Source organism: Erithacus rubecula (assembly GCF_903797595.1).
Source record: "Erithacus rubecula genome assembly, chromosome: 11".
Classification (NCBI taxonomy): Eukaryota; Metazoa; Chordata; class Aves; order Passeriformes; family Muscicapidae; genus Erithacus; species Erithacus rubecula.
Window position 1 is genome coordinate 19,077,808 of NC_136663.1, and position 14,543 is coordinate 19,092,350.

A 14,543-nucleotide genomic window follows, 5' to 3' on the forward strand; every position below is an offset into this window, starting at 1 on the left:
CATCTCAAATCTTTCAGCCTCCTACACTATGATGATTTTTCTCTTTGCATTTTGACACAACTCCTCTAAGAAATACAGTGAAATCAAATTATCTCTCCCCATCTTTCCTTTATGTATCCAGTCTGCTTTTTTCCCTTGATCATGACATGTGGGAAGCAGCTGTTGGTAGAATCAATGCTTTTATATTCCCTGTGAGTTGAAGTTCCCCCCCAGTGTGATGGGCAGTGATGTGCCTTGGTTATTGGTACCTGTTTCAGTTCCCTGGTCTGTTCCAAGGTGCTGTGATTGGGTAGGAGCTCCTCACTCCTGGAAGCAGGGAATAACCCAGTGCTGCAGCACATTGGCTGGTGGTGCTCCAAGCTGTGCTGGCTGACTTGGTCTCCATGGAGAGCAGTGGGATCCTTTCCAAGGCCTGGATCTCATCTGCCCCTGCTTTGTGGCCTGGAATGAAACCTGGGCAATAATTCTGTTCCTTGGGCACGCTGGAGTGGAGATAACTTCTGCAAAAAACAGTATTGTTCCTGAGCCTTTCCAGAGACTTTTACAGGACCTAGTGCTCAATTTTCCCTGCCAGAGCATGGTCTACTTCTTTGATTTAAGTTCTCTAGCTGAAAGCAGTGCTGCATGGATGCTGAAAGCCCACGCTCCTAAAATAGATCGAGTAGAACAAGCACTTTGGTGCTGACTCCCCTTCAGGAAAGGAGAGGGAAGGTAACAATGAGCAGTGGAGGTATTAGTCATATCACCTGATGTATCTGAGCACCTCAGACCCATGGGCACAAAGGTGCTGGGGGAACCTAGAGACAAGGAATCCTCCCAGCAAGCCAGGCTGGCTGTTGGAGTTGCACAGGACACAGGCAGAGGGGCCTGAGAGAATGAGGAGACTTGCAGCCAGGTGCTACTCCAGGGAAGTATCTTCACAGACAGCCCTGGCCACAGCCTGGGCCTACATACACCTGCCCAGTTTTCCAAGCCATTCCCTCATGTATTTGACAAGCCCTCAAAGCATCACTCTTTGGGGCTCCCATGCTTTGTTCCCTCTGCAGAAGGGATAAAACAAAGGTCCAGGTACCTCAGAAATAACTGAATTGCCCCAATTTCAAGATCAACTGGAATGACATGATCCTAGCTTCTATTGTAATAAATGCAGTTCAGAAACTGCTTTTTCTGTAGTATCTAAATTGCCAGTGTGCACCTTGCAGTTGAGTTGGGCTGGCCCAGCATCCCCTCCCTTCTCCAGGTCCTTGCTATCCACGTGCTAGCCCTGTCCCAGCTGGCAGTGAGCTGATAGGAGAGCCTGGAGATGCTCCCTCCTGCTGATGTGCTGGGAACACAGCAGTGGAAATGAAATGTAGAATCTGTACAGTCCCTTGTACAGCAAACTTTCAGCAAACTTGACACCATGGAGCAAGTAGGGCACAGAGGAGCCTGTGAAGGCAGTGTGAAAGTGCTGCACTTCCAGTTGCTTGCTCTGGCTACACTGTATAGTCGTTTACTCCAAACCCAGCCTGGCCAAAAGGCAGCTGTGGGCACAGTGGAGGGAAGGGAGGTCCAAATTTGGGCTCTTTTGACTCCCCTGTGCAGAGATGGGGTCATCAGGAATCACAGCATTCATGTGCTCTCCCTGAAGAGTGGCTGTATCTTTATTTTTTTACCCCATTTGTTTTGGGGTTTTATTTTCTAAATTTTCAACAGTAGAGGCTGAATGTATGGTCTTCACCTTTTTTTCCCTCTTTTGTTTCAACTTTTTGGCAATAATTCCTAAAGAGCTGCTCTGCTGAAGTTACTCCCATCATTTTTCACACTTCTGCTCAGCCCTCTGTGGAAGCCAAGCACCCTGTGGGCCTCTGAATTATAAATCCCATATTGGTGGTACCTTGCATCCTTGGGCTTCAGCTTCTGCCAAGCACCTACTGAATGTAGGAAGTGAGTAAAACACTTCTGCTGTGATACATAAGGGGTTAAACTAAGTTCTGTTTGTTAGTGTTGATGCTTTAAATTGTGCCAGAGCATTTGAAAATGGGGCAGTGGACAGGGCAGCAGGCAGTAAACACCGTTAAATGACAATACTGTTCAATATTTGCTGTTAATTGAGAGAGGCAGCAGCTGCTGGTATGCAGCTTCAGCCAGGATGAATTAGTAATGAGTCTGTTACTGGGCTTTTTTTTCCTCTGGTTTAAGGTTGCATCAGCCCTTTACAGTTCACTAACGTGGTTGGGATAGAAATAAAAATCATAGCATGCCCTAAATTGAAGATTTTTATTTTGTTTTTGTTTTCCAGTGAGTTGTCATGGAGCTTGGTGTCAGTGATAAATTTGGCAGCAGTCATAAAACTGCCTTGTATTTAAGGACCAAACTTAAAGATTTTGGTTTACTTTTCCATCCTGTGTGGCAGCCAGTGGGAATGCAGCAGGCAAAGCAAGCTCCTCCTTTGAAAGAAGGCACTTTTGTTGAGTTCTCACGTGTTTTCAGTTCAAACAGGAGTTTTGTTTGAAGTTTCTTTGCTGGCATTGCTGCAGGTGGTGGGATATGAGAGAGTTCTGTCCCTTGCTGCAGGGGCAGGAGGAGAGGGAGCACTAATTCAACATTTCCCTTGTCCTGTCCTTGCACTGTTGCCATGCATGTGTATTGGGCTTAACCTTTGAAAACTTGCTGATAAGCTGTTATCAGCCAACAGTTAAAATAACAAACCTTCCCACCTTGCTGGGCTGGGATAGGGACTTCCCAGGGCTTCAGAGCCTGGGTATGGAACAGGAACATCATTAATCCAGAACAGCCAGGCTGGGGGCAAAGTTTTCTCTCTGAAGAAGCCAGCTGCTGCTTTCATGATGTTTACATAACCTGCCCTGTAAGTATTTATTTTGCACAAAACACTTTATTTTCAGCTGTAGATGTTGTTGTGAAAGGTCAAAACTCTGTTCTAGTGGTTTTTAGCAGATCTAAAGTGGGGTACAGGAAATGAAATTCCAGCTCAGTTGAAAACAATGCCAACAGTCTTATTGATTTCAGCACAGCTCAGCTTTCACCACAAGTAGAAGAATTTCAAAGCAAATAATGTTTTGTTTGTTCAGTTCCTTAAACAAAAATCCATCTGCAGGGGTTTGCACTTGAATCCAAATACTTGGAATTCTGCTGGTATTTTGGTAGGATGAGAAATACTAGGTTGAAAGAATTCTTTGGGTCCATGATGATTTTGTTAGAGAAGAAAAAGAGAATTCAATCAGCAAGTGTGTTTGTACCCCTGTTTCCAGCTGGGGTGATTTTGGTATTGCACACCTTTGGCTTTTGGGTCTGTCCTGTTCACATTGGCAGTTTTTACCCAGTTAGTGCTTTTATGCATTCTTAAGAGCTTGAAGCTGCCACACACCATGCTGGTTTCTGCACTGGATTATAGAGGCATGAAATCTTCCAGGTTGGATGTGGGAAGCAAGTGTTAAAAGCCAACTGGAGTCTATAAAAGGTGGTGGTAAATGGAACTGCAGGAAGAGCTGAACTGGTCTGGTGCTGAAAGTCCTCCAGCCCCACAAGTCCCTTCCCATTTAGGCACTGACCATTCCACCTTGGCTGCCAGTTATCAAGTGGTGGTTTCAAACCTGTCCTTAAAAGCTGTATTTTCTTTTTTTTTTCATGTGAAATGCAGTAATTTATTCCAGTGGCATTTGGCCAACTTTGGACATCTGGTGTCTCATGTCTTTTATGAACACCTCTCCAATTTTCTCTGCTGTCTCCTGTACATGTATATGATTTGTTTTTAAAAGGATAAGGTATTCCAATGCATTTTTTCCTATTTTGTGTGGTTTTGATTCTTTCAATCTTATTACTGTTTCATCTGTAGTATTGCTTACAGGGTTTGTTTTCTTAAGCAAGAAAATAAACCTTGTGTTTACATGTACTGTTTCCTGTCTTAAAATAGTGTGAAAAATTAAAATTACTGGCTTTTGAGGCTTTTTTCATTGATTGAGTAGAACTGTGTAATTTTCTTGTGAACAAGGGCAATTATTTACATTTTTAATACATAAAGTATGAACTCTAAAGTTTGTCTAATAATACTGTTAAGATACATGTATGTTTACTCTAGGTTTTATTTGGAAATTGTTCTGTAATTAAGATAGTTAATATGGGCCTGGTACAGAGCCACAAAGGCTGCAAATTGCTACTTCCCTCTGCAAGAAAATTGTTATATCATCATCCTCCAGTTCCCAGATAGAGCCTCTGAATGTAGCCTAACCTGGACCTCACAAGCTTTTCCTTATTGGGAATATGGAATTACCTGTCCTGTTTTTGTGGCAAACCAGCAAAGATAAGGAGAGATATAAAATGAAATGACAGTGGTGATAAAACTTCATGTTTTTCTCAAGTGTAATTGACCCTTGCTTCTACTTCAGAAAAAAATTAAGAATGTGTTTAACTTCCCAAACAAAGGGGTGGCCTTTAGAGCAGCTGAATTGTGGTGTGGAATGTGAGGCAGGTGGTGCCACATGGATTTTTTTTTGTCTAAAGTCTCTTAATTCTGGCAAGACACTGCTGCTGGTATTTCTAACCCTCTTCCTCAGTGTTGCAGTGGCTTGGTTGTGTCTGAAGGATGCTGAAGGATGTGAGGAAAACCATATGTGTGGGTAGAGAGAAACTCTTTAAGACCAGGTAGTTTAGTGTTTGCATTAAAGTTCTGTAATTTCAAGGGTGATTTATCTTTAATTTTATGATGAGCTGGACTAAACCTTGCAGCCTGTTAAATTTGGAGGCAAGAGGGGCTGGGGGGTAGAAAAAAGAGGGAGTGAGCTCAGAACTGGGAGTCTCAGTATTGTTGTGTCTTTCCTTGCATGTTCCTGGTAGTAACAGGAATAATGATATTTTGAGTTGTATGTATGTAGGAGGATGTAGTAAGTTATGCTTTTCCTAAAATTTGCTTAAAATTAGGAAAACAAATAGCTTGGAGTTTGAGTATAAAATTAAGTATCATTAATAGATTATCCTGAAGTGGGTTATTTTACAGGCTAATCCAATCCTGATGTAATTTGGTAATGTGGAAAGCTCTGAGCCCTTTTACTGGAGCTGCTTGCTTTATTTAGATTAAAATTGTACCATAAAAGGATTATAGAGTGTGTGCCTGTGCTAAGAAAGGATGTACTAAATATGTTGAGGTATTTTTCTACTCCCAGCTCCTTTTTAAAAGTGCATACTTAATTTTGGATGTTCTCTGCTGCCTTCAAATGTGCCACGTAACATCACGATGTGCTGAGGAGATGTGTTGGGTTGATCTTGGGAGCATTTTTTCAATGCACTTCAGCAGGATTCTGAGGTTTTTTGTTCTTTCTAGAGAGAAGAATTCAGTGCTGGACTGTCCTTAACACTACCCATGGTACAGCTTCTGAGGACAGCTTGATTTCTGTGACTTGAAGAGGAGGCACATGTGCAGTGAGCCAAGAGGACATGGGCTTCCAGTGCATCTGGAACAATGATCAGGTACCAGAAGTCAATATTTGAGAAGACAAGAGGTTGATATTTGAATAACTAGTCAGAAACTCAAAAAGATACCAAATGATAACATGCTCACTCCTGCAGTTGTCCTTAAATTCTAAATTCACTTCTCTTTCTAAGGTAGAGACGAGCTGAGTTCACCTTGTTTCATGTTGTGTCCAAAGCAATTTCCCTGCTGAACCTGATGGGATCCAGCTCCCATGGAAGCAACAGGAAGGGATAAGTGCCAAAGGGGTGGGTGCATAGAAGGAGGTGAATTTAATCTTGCTGTTTACGTTTTTCCAATGTAACTTGGAGTCTGAAAGCATTTGAATCTAAAAATTCAGGTGTGTTAATTTTGTGAGTGGATAACTTTGGCATATTATTTTCCATTGTTATAAGTACTTTTACATGGTATTTCCTTGGTTATTGGGTGGACAATGCAGATTCTCAGAGGAATCCAGGCTGTTGTAGCTGGAATAGAGACACCAGCAAAGTTCCAGAAATGCAGAAATTCATGATTTGTCTTGGATACTGCTATTCCCAGGAATATATAATCTCTGGATTCTGTGTCATGTATGCAATTTTTACATCTATTTTATGTATTAAAAATTAGTGGTAAAACTTGTATGTTAGCAAACCACATACATCTGTCTGTATGAAGAACTGACAAGGAGCTAATTCTGTAAAAACTCTGTAAGCTTTTGGGAATTAAGTTTAGAAGAATATGTAAAAATTAGTTGTTTGTTTCTTTGTAGATGCTGTTTGAAAAGTCATTTATTCTTGTCTATAAAATTATCTAGAGTTTTCTTCAGTTACTGGCTGAATATCTATGTAATGCAAGAAAAAGTAGTTGTTTCACTTGAGGATACTGAAAATGCATTTGTTCTACACATTTGTTTTCTTTACGTTTCTGTGATCTTTATTGTACAAAGATGCTTCATGCAGAGAAAGCTACAGATACATTATTTTAGGATGTGCCTGAGCCACCTCTGAGTGGGATTGCAGGAAGATGTGAGATGGAGCTACATTTTGGGATTTGTTTCTTAATATAAAAGCTGTCAATTTTTACCCATTCTGTGAGGAGTGGTGGGTGCTGTAGAGGCAGAGCATCCATATATTTAGATTCTGGCTGTCTCTTGTTACAAGCTATAATTAAGGTGAAGTATTTTGCTGAAGAATTGAATTCTCCCTTGATTTGAACCTGGTTCCATCTCAGTGAAAGCAATTAGTCACTTGAACCATCCTGTCCTTGCTTCATCAGTGACAATCCATCAGTTGCTTCATCAACATTGTTGCTTCTAATTTATCTGATTTTTTGTGGTTAATAGGCAAGGCACTCTATATGGGAGTGCTCAGTATGATACTGGTGAGCAGAGGAGGTTTGAGGATGGAAGGTCTGGCCCTAAGGGGGACTGTGACATTTACAGAGGACTGGAGGTTATAAAACACTCCTCTGAAGCCCTGGAAGGTCCCAGGGTTAATGCTTCAGCTGATGTGCTCTTGAACAGGGCTCTCAGTCAGCCTCTCTTAGCCATGACTTGAATTTACTGATGTGGTGCTGCTTTTCCCTGGATGGGCAGATCCTGTGCAATACAAAGCTGGTGGTTTGAGCTGGAGTATTAGAACATTGGTGAAGTTTGATGGGCCCCTTGAGTGAAGTCTGTTTAACTTTTGCTTGTCCCTTAAGATCAGTTCTGTGATTTAATTCAGAAAATATTTGGGTGCTGTGCAGTGACCCCTTTGGGGTGCTTTCTCCACCATACTGCAGTGTCCAATGTTGTGCTTGAAAACAAGGACCCAACTCCACTGCTGACAAGTTCAGTGTTCTAAACTCCAGTATTCTGCTCATCATGACAGTGACTATTTAAAGTGCTGTCACAACTCATGAACTGAGTAATTCTGCATCGTGATGCCTCAGCAGATGAAGAGGACTCTTCTGGGGTCTGCAGTGAGCACTGGGGGAGCAAAAGTCTCTTGAGAGGGAAGAAAAAAAAGCAGAGAGCTCAGAAGCAAACTGAAAGCTTCATGAGTGACACAGGTCTGGAAGGAAGATGCTGAGCAGGTTTTGTTTGCCTTGGGAATATTTACATAGAGCTGATCCACTCTTCTTGAAGGAACTTTATCACAGTACTACAGAGAAAACTGTTGGTACTAAATATAGAGCCTTATTCTGAAAGTCTCATGACTTGAGTTCTGCTATCTTAATGGGCTTTCAGCAGTTTTTGTAGGTTTTTTTTGGTAGAAAATCTGAATATTACTCCTCGAAGGAGTTGTATAACCGTAGCAAGGACAGAAAGATTTAATTTGGTGAGACCTTGCACTGCAAAAAAGGCATTTTTCAGCTTCTGCTGTTGCTGCAAAGCTTTCAGTGCTTCAGTATCTTCACAGAAGATCCCTCAGAGGTCCCAAAAATTAACCTTGGTCTTTTGCATCAAAGCAATGTCCCTACTACTGGACAGTTTTTGTGAAATGATTTTTGTTTCCTTCCTAATAGAGGAAACAACTTAAGTTCCTTAGGCTGGTGCTTCACTGTTTACCATTTAGAAAAGCTCTTCTCACAGCCTCAGTAATTTTTTCTTCTTGTACTTTGAGTCCATTGCTGTTCCTGCTCACTGTAGATGTGGAGCATGACTTCTTTCTTTGCAGAAGGCTCCTGCAAAGGTTTCTGTATTTAGTAGAAACATGTCATATCTCATTCTTAGTGTCTCATTTCTTTCTGTGCAGGCTGAACCACCTGAGCTCCCTGAGAGCTCACCTGATGACCTATCAGCCTTTGCTTGTCATTCTGGGGTGGTTTCTCACATTCCCAGCAGGCCTTTCCCAAAAGTGGACTTTTCCAAAGGCTTCATCAAAACTAAGAGGATCAGGAATTTGTGTTCCTGTCAATGGATAGAAGTTGCCTTGTTTGTGACAACTGGATATTTATAATTTGTGCTCAGTCTTTGATCCTCTCCATCCCCAATCCTTATCTACAGTGCAGCTGCTCAGCAGTTGTTTCTATATTTATGCAGGTGATTTTTTTTTTCTCTGAACAACACTTGACCTTGGGGAATTGGACTGCATTTTTTAATCACTTTTTCAGTTTCATTAATCTCTCCCTGCAATAGCTTCCCATTTATGCATGTCTTTTTGTGGCAGTAACATAAATTATAGGACTTCTTTCTATATGGCACTAATGGTGAGGCTTCATTGTCAGGTCTCATTGCTTTTTGCAGGTTCCTTACCTGGCAGAGGAGAAGTGACAGTGGCTCAGCTGGCTTTACAAGTGTCACATGTAGCTGCTATGATGAATATTTATTTTTAAAATTCTTCTGCTGGGAACCCCATTAGAGTTAATTATCATTATAGAAGGCTTGATTTCAGCCTGTTCTCTGGGAGCAATATTATTTTGTGCCTGTTTCTCTGAACAAATAGATCTGGGTTTCTCTCATGGCTTCTGCTCAGCTGGCCACCACCACTGTCAGTCAGTCTGGGGAGGCTGTTGTTCACTTGCTGCATTTCTCTTTTCCTCTGGTCATGCTTCTCAGGTCTCAATGCTGGTCCTGTCAAATTACACTTTTGTTCACTTGCCTCTGCAGGGAGAACTTCTCAAAGTCCCAGATTGGGGCACATTCTGGATAAAATCCTAGATGGTAAATACATACATTTCATTTCTGGTCTTAGTAAAGCACCATTGAGACAGTTAATTTAAAATTGTGTTTTATTTGTACTGTTGAGTGTGTAAGAGAGATATAAAATCCAAAAGAAAAGGAATAAAATAAATTGGCCTATACTACTGTGCTACATGTTCATTTTTTCAGTTTCTTCACAATATTCCAGTCTCCTGTAACTGATATTTCTGGAATGTGTGGGGTACCAAATAGGGTCTAGTCATAAGTCTCTATAGCAAATAGTTTAGAAGGATGTGAAATAGAAGGTTTGCTCCTGACAAAAGAGAAAGGTGAGTTGCACCAGATCAGGTCTAGACATAATAACAGCACAAATGAGAATCTGATTCTATGATTCTGATTCCTTCCTTCCTTCCTTCCTGGACACTCACAAGAGGGATGTGTGTCTAGGGCTGGGAAGAGTGGATTTGAGATTTCCCAGGTGTTTAGAACTCGACAATGAAATGCCCCTCTCACCCTTATCTATGCAAATATTTACCCAAACGTTTGCCCGTTGGAGAATTATTTGCTGTCTCCCTTCACTTATTTACTCATCCAGGTGGGAAGTTTTCACAGAGCAGCCCCTCTTGTACCTCTGAGTGTGTGCTGAGTAGGTTTATTAACAGCCCTAGCGCTGTGTAATTACGAAATTAACCTTTGAGTCACTCCCATCTCTTTGCTAATTTTCTGCTGTTGTCAGTGGAATATGCCACAGGAAGCATTAAGGATCTGCTTTGGGTTTGTGCTTCCCTGTGTGGCTGTTGTGGGCCACTGTCAGAGGCAGGATCCTGGGATAACTCAGCCTTTGCTCCAAGGCAGCAGAACCATCCTTCCTTGCTAAAGGTTGGCTTAGGGTTTTTTCCCAAGTTGCCAAGGCCTACAAATAACAACGTATGCTATTTTTGAATATTGGCATAATATTAGTACTCTCAGTCTTCTGCAATTTTAGTTGTTCACCAGTTTATTAAAGCTGAAGGTCACAGGATTGGAGAACTTGTTAAATGATTATTTTAGGACTGGGCTCAAATCAATAGGATGTGCCAACTAGAAATGTTATGCCTAGCAGATGCTGTATAACATTCCTATTAGTTATTAATTGGCTTGGAAATACTTAATTACTTTTCAGATATGGTGAATAGTTAGTTTTTAAAAATACTTTTAGCTTTCCTTTTGCACCCATTGCCATCAATTTGGCCTGTTATTTCTCCTACTGGTCTAGTTACTTGGTTGCCCATAATTCCTTTCAGAAATCCTGCTGCCTGCCTTTTCACTGGCACTCTCGTGGTTCCTTAAGAGCTTTGGATTTTTTTAATATCTTACACCCTTGTAAATATATAGTAATTTTTTCCTCTATTTTCATGTTAATACTGAGCCAAATTGCATTTGGCATCTGATACTTGAGTTCCCTGCTTTTACCAGTGATTTTTTCTGAGTGAGAGGGAGGAGAATAATTTCTCTTTCTTAGTATTGATCAATTTAGTTACTGATCAAAGGAGCTGTATAATGTGTACTATAAAAATACTTATCTGGTTGCCACACAACATAATCATGTAGCAGCCATCAATTTTAGGGCAATGTGGGTTAGTTTTTTGCTTCACAATGAGTTAAGATATTACCTTGTATTAAATTCAGGATCTTTGTGTTTAAAAAATTTAACCTGAGCTGTTGAGGCGTAAATGAAATCAAGTGTTGGGATACTGAACCAAGGCACTATGGACAAGAAAATCTGAAATTCTATGCACAAGCTCATTGCTTCTCCTGGAGTCTTCCTGGGTTTTGTTCCCACTTATTTTCTCTGCTGGGTATTTTTTTTCCCCATAGATGTCACTGCAATTAACCCTTGGAAACTTCTGGAAATTATTTTCCTTTTATTTTTATTCTGACTTTTCTTGTTCTATAGCAATATTTCTCCTTTTCTTCTGCTTCTTGCATGTGCTGCTGGGCTCCCCCTTCTAGTTCCTGAATTGATCCCTTTAGGATAAGAGAGTAAATTAACTATTTTGTCTGTTTTGAAAATGCCAGGGAAATGTGGAAGCTGTTTCCATCTCTTGGTGGTATAAAGCTGAGTGCTGGGCTCTGGAGGGCAAGGCAGAGAATCAAAGCAGGTGCAGCTGGGATTTAAAATGGGGACACAAAGTGATCCCTTTGGAGAAGAGATATCTCTATCCCTCCACTCCTGCTTCCCCTTGGGTTCGGAGTGCTCAGGCAGCAGCAGTGGCATTGTCTGGGCAGAAATACTGTGCTTTGGTGACCTTTAGCTCTTAAAGAAGAGATATTTCTAAAGCAAAACTGAATTTGTGGTTTATTTGATCTTGAAAGTAGGTTGTAAGAAATTTGCATTTCTTTTCATTTTCCCTGGCCAGTATCAATTCAGAAACCACAGTTCAAAATCCACACCTTCCCCTCCCTTTGTAAAAACTGGTATTAGTGATGCTGCTCACATGACATCAAATAGGCACAAAATCCTTGGTTTTTCAGCTCAGATCTGTATTGTTGTTACATCCAGTCCCGATTTATTTTGGGATGTTGCCCACTTTGCATAAGGAAAGGTAGGATTCTCTCAGACATTCTTTTCATATGTTCCCCACCAGAGTAAGTTTTGGGACACCCCGTTTTGGCATAATTGCTTCCTACTGGCTAGAAGAAGGTGTGGTGAAAATATGGAAATTGTCCCTTAATAATTTTGAGGCTGCAAATTGTTCAGAAGGGGTCTGAGGCCAAATTTATGAATTCTGGTCAATGCTGAGAGGTGAAATTGCAGAGCTTGCAGCCCAGGTTACTCTTCAAACTTTGACCTTCATTCCTTGTCATGATCATCCCTCCATTCCTTCCCCCATTTTTCAAAGACACAAAAAGAAGGCAAAACTTGTCCATTTTCCCTGTCCATATGCAAGTGAAGCACAGCTGCTCCTGCAGGCAGTCACCAGGACTCTGCCAAAGATTTGGGTGTCTTTGCCTGCACAGTGAAGTGTATTCCATTGGCTTGGGGTTGAACTGGGTTGGAAATGGAAGTGGGTGATGTGCCTGCAATTCCTTAGGCAGCCCCGAGTGTGAAACTCTGCCTGTTCTGATCTTTGTTCCTGGACCTTCCTGAGACTGTGAGCTTGTCCGCCCGCTGCCGGCAGCGTTTGACTGGAGCTGAATGTGGGATTTTGTTAATGCTCCTATTTTTATTTTACTGCCGCTTTTGCATCGCTAATCAAACACAGGCCTCCTATTGTCCTCCCCGCTCCTTCCTGCGGGTGCATGTTTATATTTAGCTATTTTAATAATACTACGCGGGGTTTGTAATCCCGCAAGAAGCCGTGGCGGCGATGAGCTCCCTTTCTGCCTGCCGAGCGCCGTTTTGCCGTGGCAGATGGTGTTATTTGATCCGGGAGCGGCGGTGCCCGGCCCGGTGCCGCTCGGGGGGCTCCGGTGCCCGGGGCGGGCGGGGACTGGCGGCGCCGCTGGCGGTGCGCGGCCCCGCCGCGCTCCATCCCTGCATCCATCCATCCATCCATCCCTCCGTCCGTCCGTCCAGCCCGATTTCCATCCATTCATGAATCCGTGACGTCAGCACGCTCGGTGCTTCTTTGCAGCAGGCTGCAGGATTGTGTGGGTGGAATTTCCTTTTATTTTGCAACACTTCCTTTTTTTTTTTTTTTTTTTTTTTCTTCTTTCCCCTTTTTAATTTTTTCTTTTTGGTGCCTTCCATCTTTTTAAAGGAAGAAAATGGAGCATCACATAGGGAGTCTTCATGCTTGTGAGTATTTGGGGAGAAACGTGTTTCTGTGAGGGGTGTGTGTTTGTGTGTGGTGTTTCATGGTCAGCGCTCCCCTTTCGCCATTTATTTCGGAAGGACAGATGGATGTTGCATTTGTGATGGGAAAGGGCTGAAAAAATGATGCTGAGGAAGGGAAGAGGAAACGTGAAACCTTAATTTATCCATCACTGCATATGAATCCGAGAGCTGGCCTGGCCTTTGCCTGTCGGTGTGCTGGACATTTTTCACTTGCAATTTTGCACGTTATCTTCTTGTGCCCCCCTTTTAAAGGGGAAGGGAATGGCTATGGAGAATGGATAGAAATGAAATATACAGGCAATGGCATAAGAATTACTAGATAGTGTAAAGGGGCAGAGCTGTAATTTTTGCTTTTTGGGGAATTGTAATTTTTTTTTTTTCCTTGTGGGCTAATCAACAATTCCTCTTGTGGGTTACAGTGTTAAATAATTTAATCTTATTTCTGAGATGAAGGAGGTGCACTTTCCTTTCAATCAGCTGAGTAGGATTTTACTCCTGTGTTATTGAAAATAGCAGTTTGAGTTGTCTCTGATGTGCTGAACACAATTTTCACCCCTCATTTTCCTAATAAATGAGGGAGCTGGGAGTACCTTTGCAGTTAATGATACTGTTCACTGGGGCAAGATTTGTCATATTCCTGCTTACCTGAATGGGCATGATGTCATGTTTTCCCCCAATGAAAAGAAGAGCTGCTCTTTATTTTTGTTTTGGGGGGTGGTTTAGGTGCTGCAGTAGCTTAATCATATCAAACCACATGCCTCCCTTAAGTAAATGAAAAATGGGATATTTTAAGTAGATCTGGAGAAAGATGACATCAGGCCCATGTGTTTGGATATACTGATTTTAGCAGTAGGCAATCTGTTCAGTAGAAGAAGATGAAGGAATGTATTTGGATCAATAATTTTGAGGGAGAAAATATGAAAATGTTGGAAAGGAGAGAGATGCAGTCAGCCTGGTGGGGAAACGTGGGCACTTTCCACAGTACCTGCTGTGTGGGTTGCCACAGACACCTTGGGATACCTTAGAATGGGGAAGGTAGAGTGGTCACAGGTTTAAAAGTTTTTGTCACTATCCTTTTTTGTTATGCTCCTGAATGTATACAGGTTTTGTTTCTAGAGAGAGGCAGCCCTTTCAACCCTCTGTCTGTGACAGCTTTCCACTGAGAAACACAAATAAATGCAGATTTTGATGTAGTGGGGGTTTTGTTTGTTTGTTTGTTTTACTCTAACACCAGTTTTGTTTCCTGTCTTTGGGGCCTCCAGTCTGAGTCTTTGATCCAGAACAGTCCTGTCATTCAGATTTGTCTTTGTCCCCTGCTGCCTGACAGTTAAATTTATAGCTGGCATTCATTTTGACCCTTGTGCCTGGAATGAGCAAGTAACTTCTAGCACAGAATATATGGTAGGGACTCCCACTGTTCCCCAGCTATAGGTGAACTCGGGTTTAATCATATTTGGGGCTTTTCTGGTTGCATTTTTAACTTCCCTTTTTCATCTCCTATTGTAAAGACTAGGTAAGTGGCTTATCTCCAGTGGATCAGAAAATTGAGCAATGGTTTATTTGAAAAATCTCTTCCTAGGTAAGACCTTTCACAATTAGGAGTTATTTAAACATGAGTCTGCTCTAAGCAGTGGCAGGATAAGAAAAGTTGT

General features: G+C 41.8%; 1 protein-coding gene across 3 annotated transcripts in view; it reads left to right on the plus strand.

Moving 5' to 3' along the window:
- The window catches only part of MAP3K13 (mitogen-activated protein kinase kinase kinase 13), a 71,198-nt gene that overhangs the window by 20,450 nt on the left and 36,205 nt on the right, over nt 1–14,543 (plus strand). For 2 of the 3 annotated variants that reach the window (XM_079315093.1, XM_079315092.1), the window contains exon 3: nt 5,318–5,463. The gene's annotated coding sequence lies outside the window, so the exon portion shown is untranslated. Of the gene's footprint in view, nt 1–5,317; nt 5,464–10,411; nt 10,434–14,543 lie in introns of those variants that run through there. The other variant, XM_079315094.1, reaches the window with a different exon arrangement.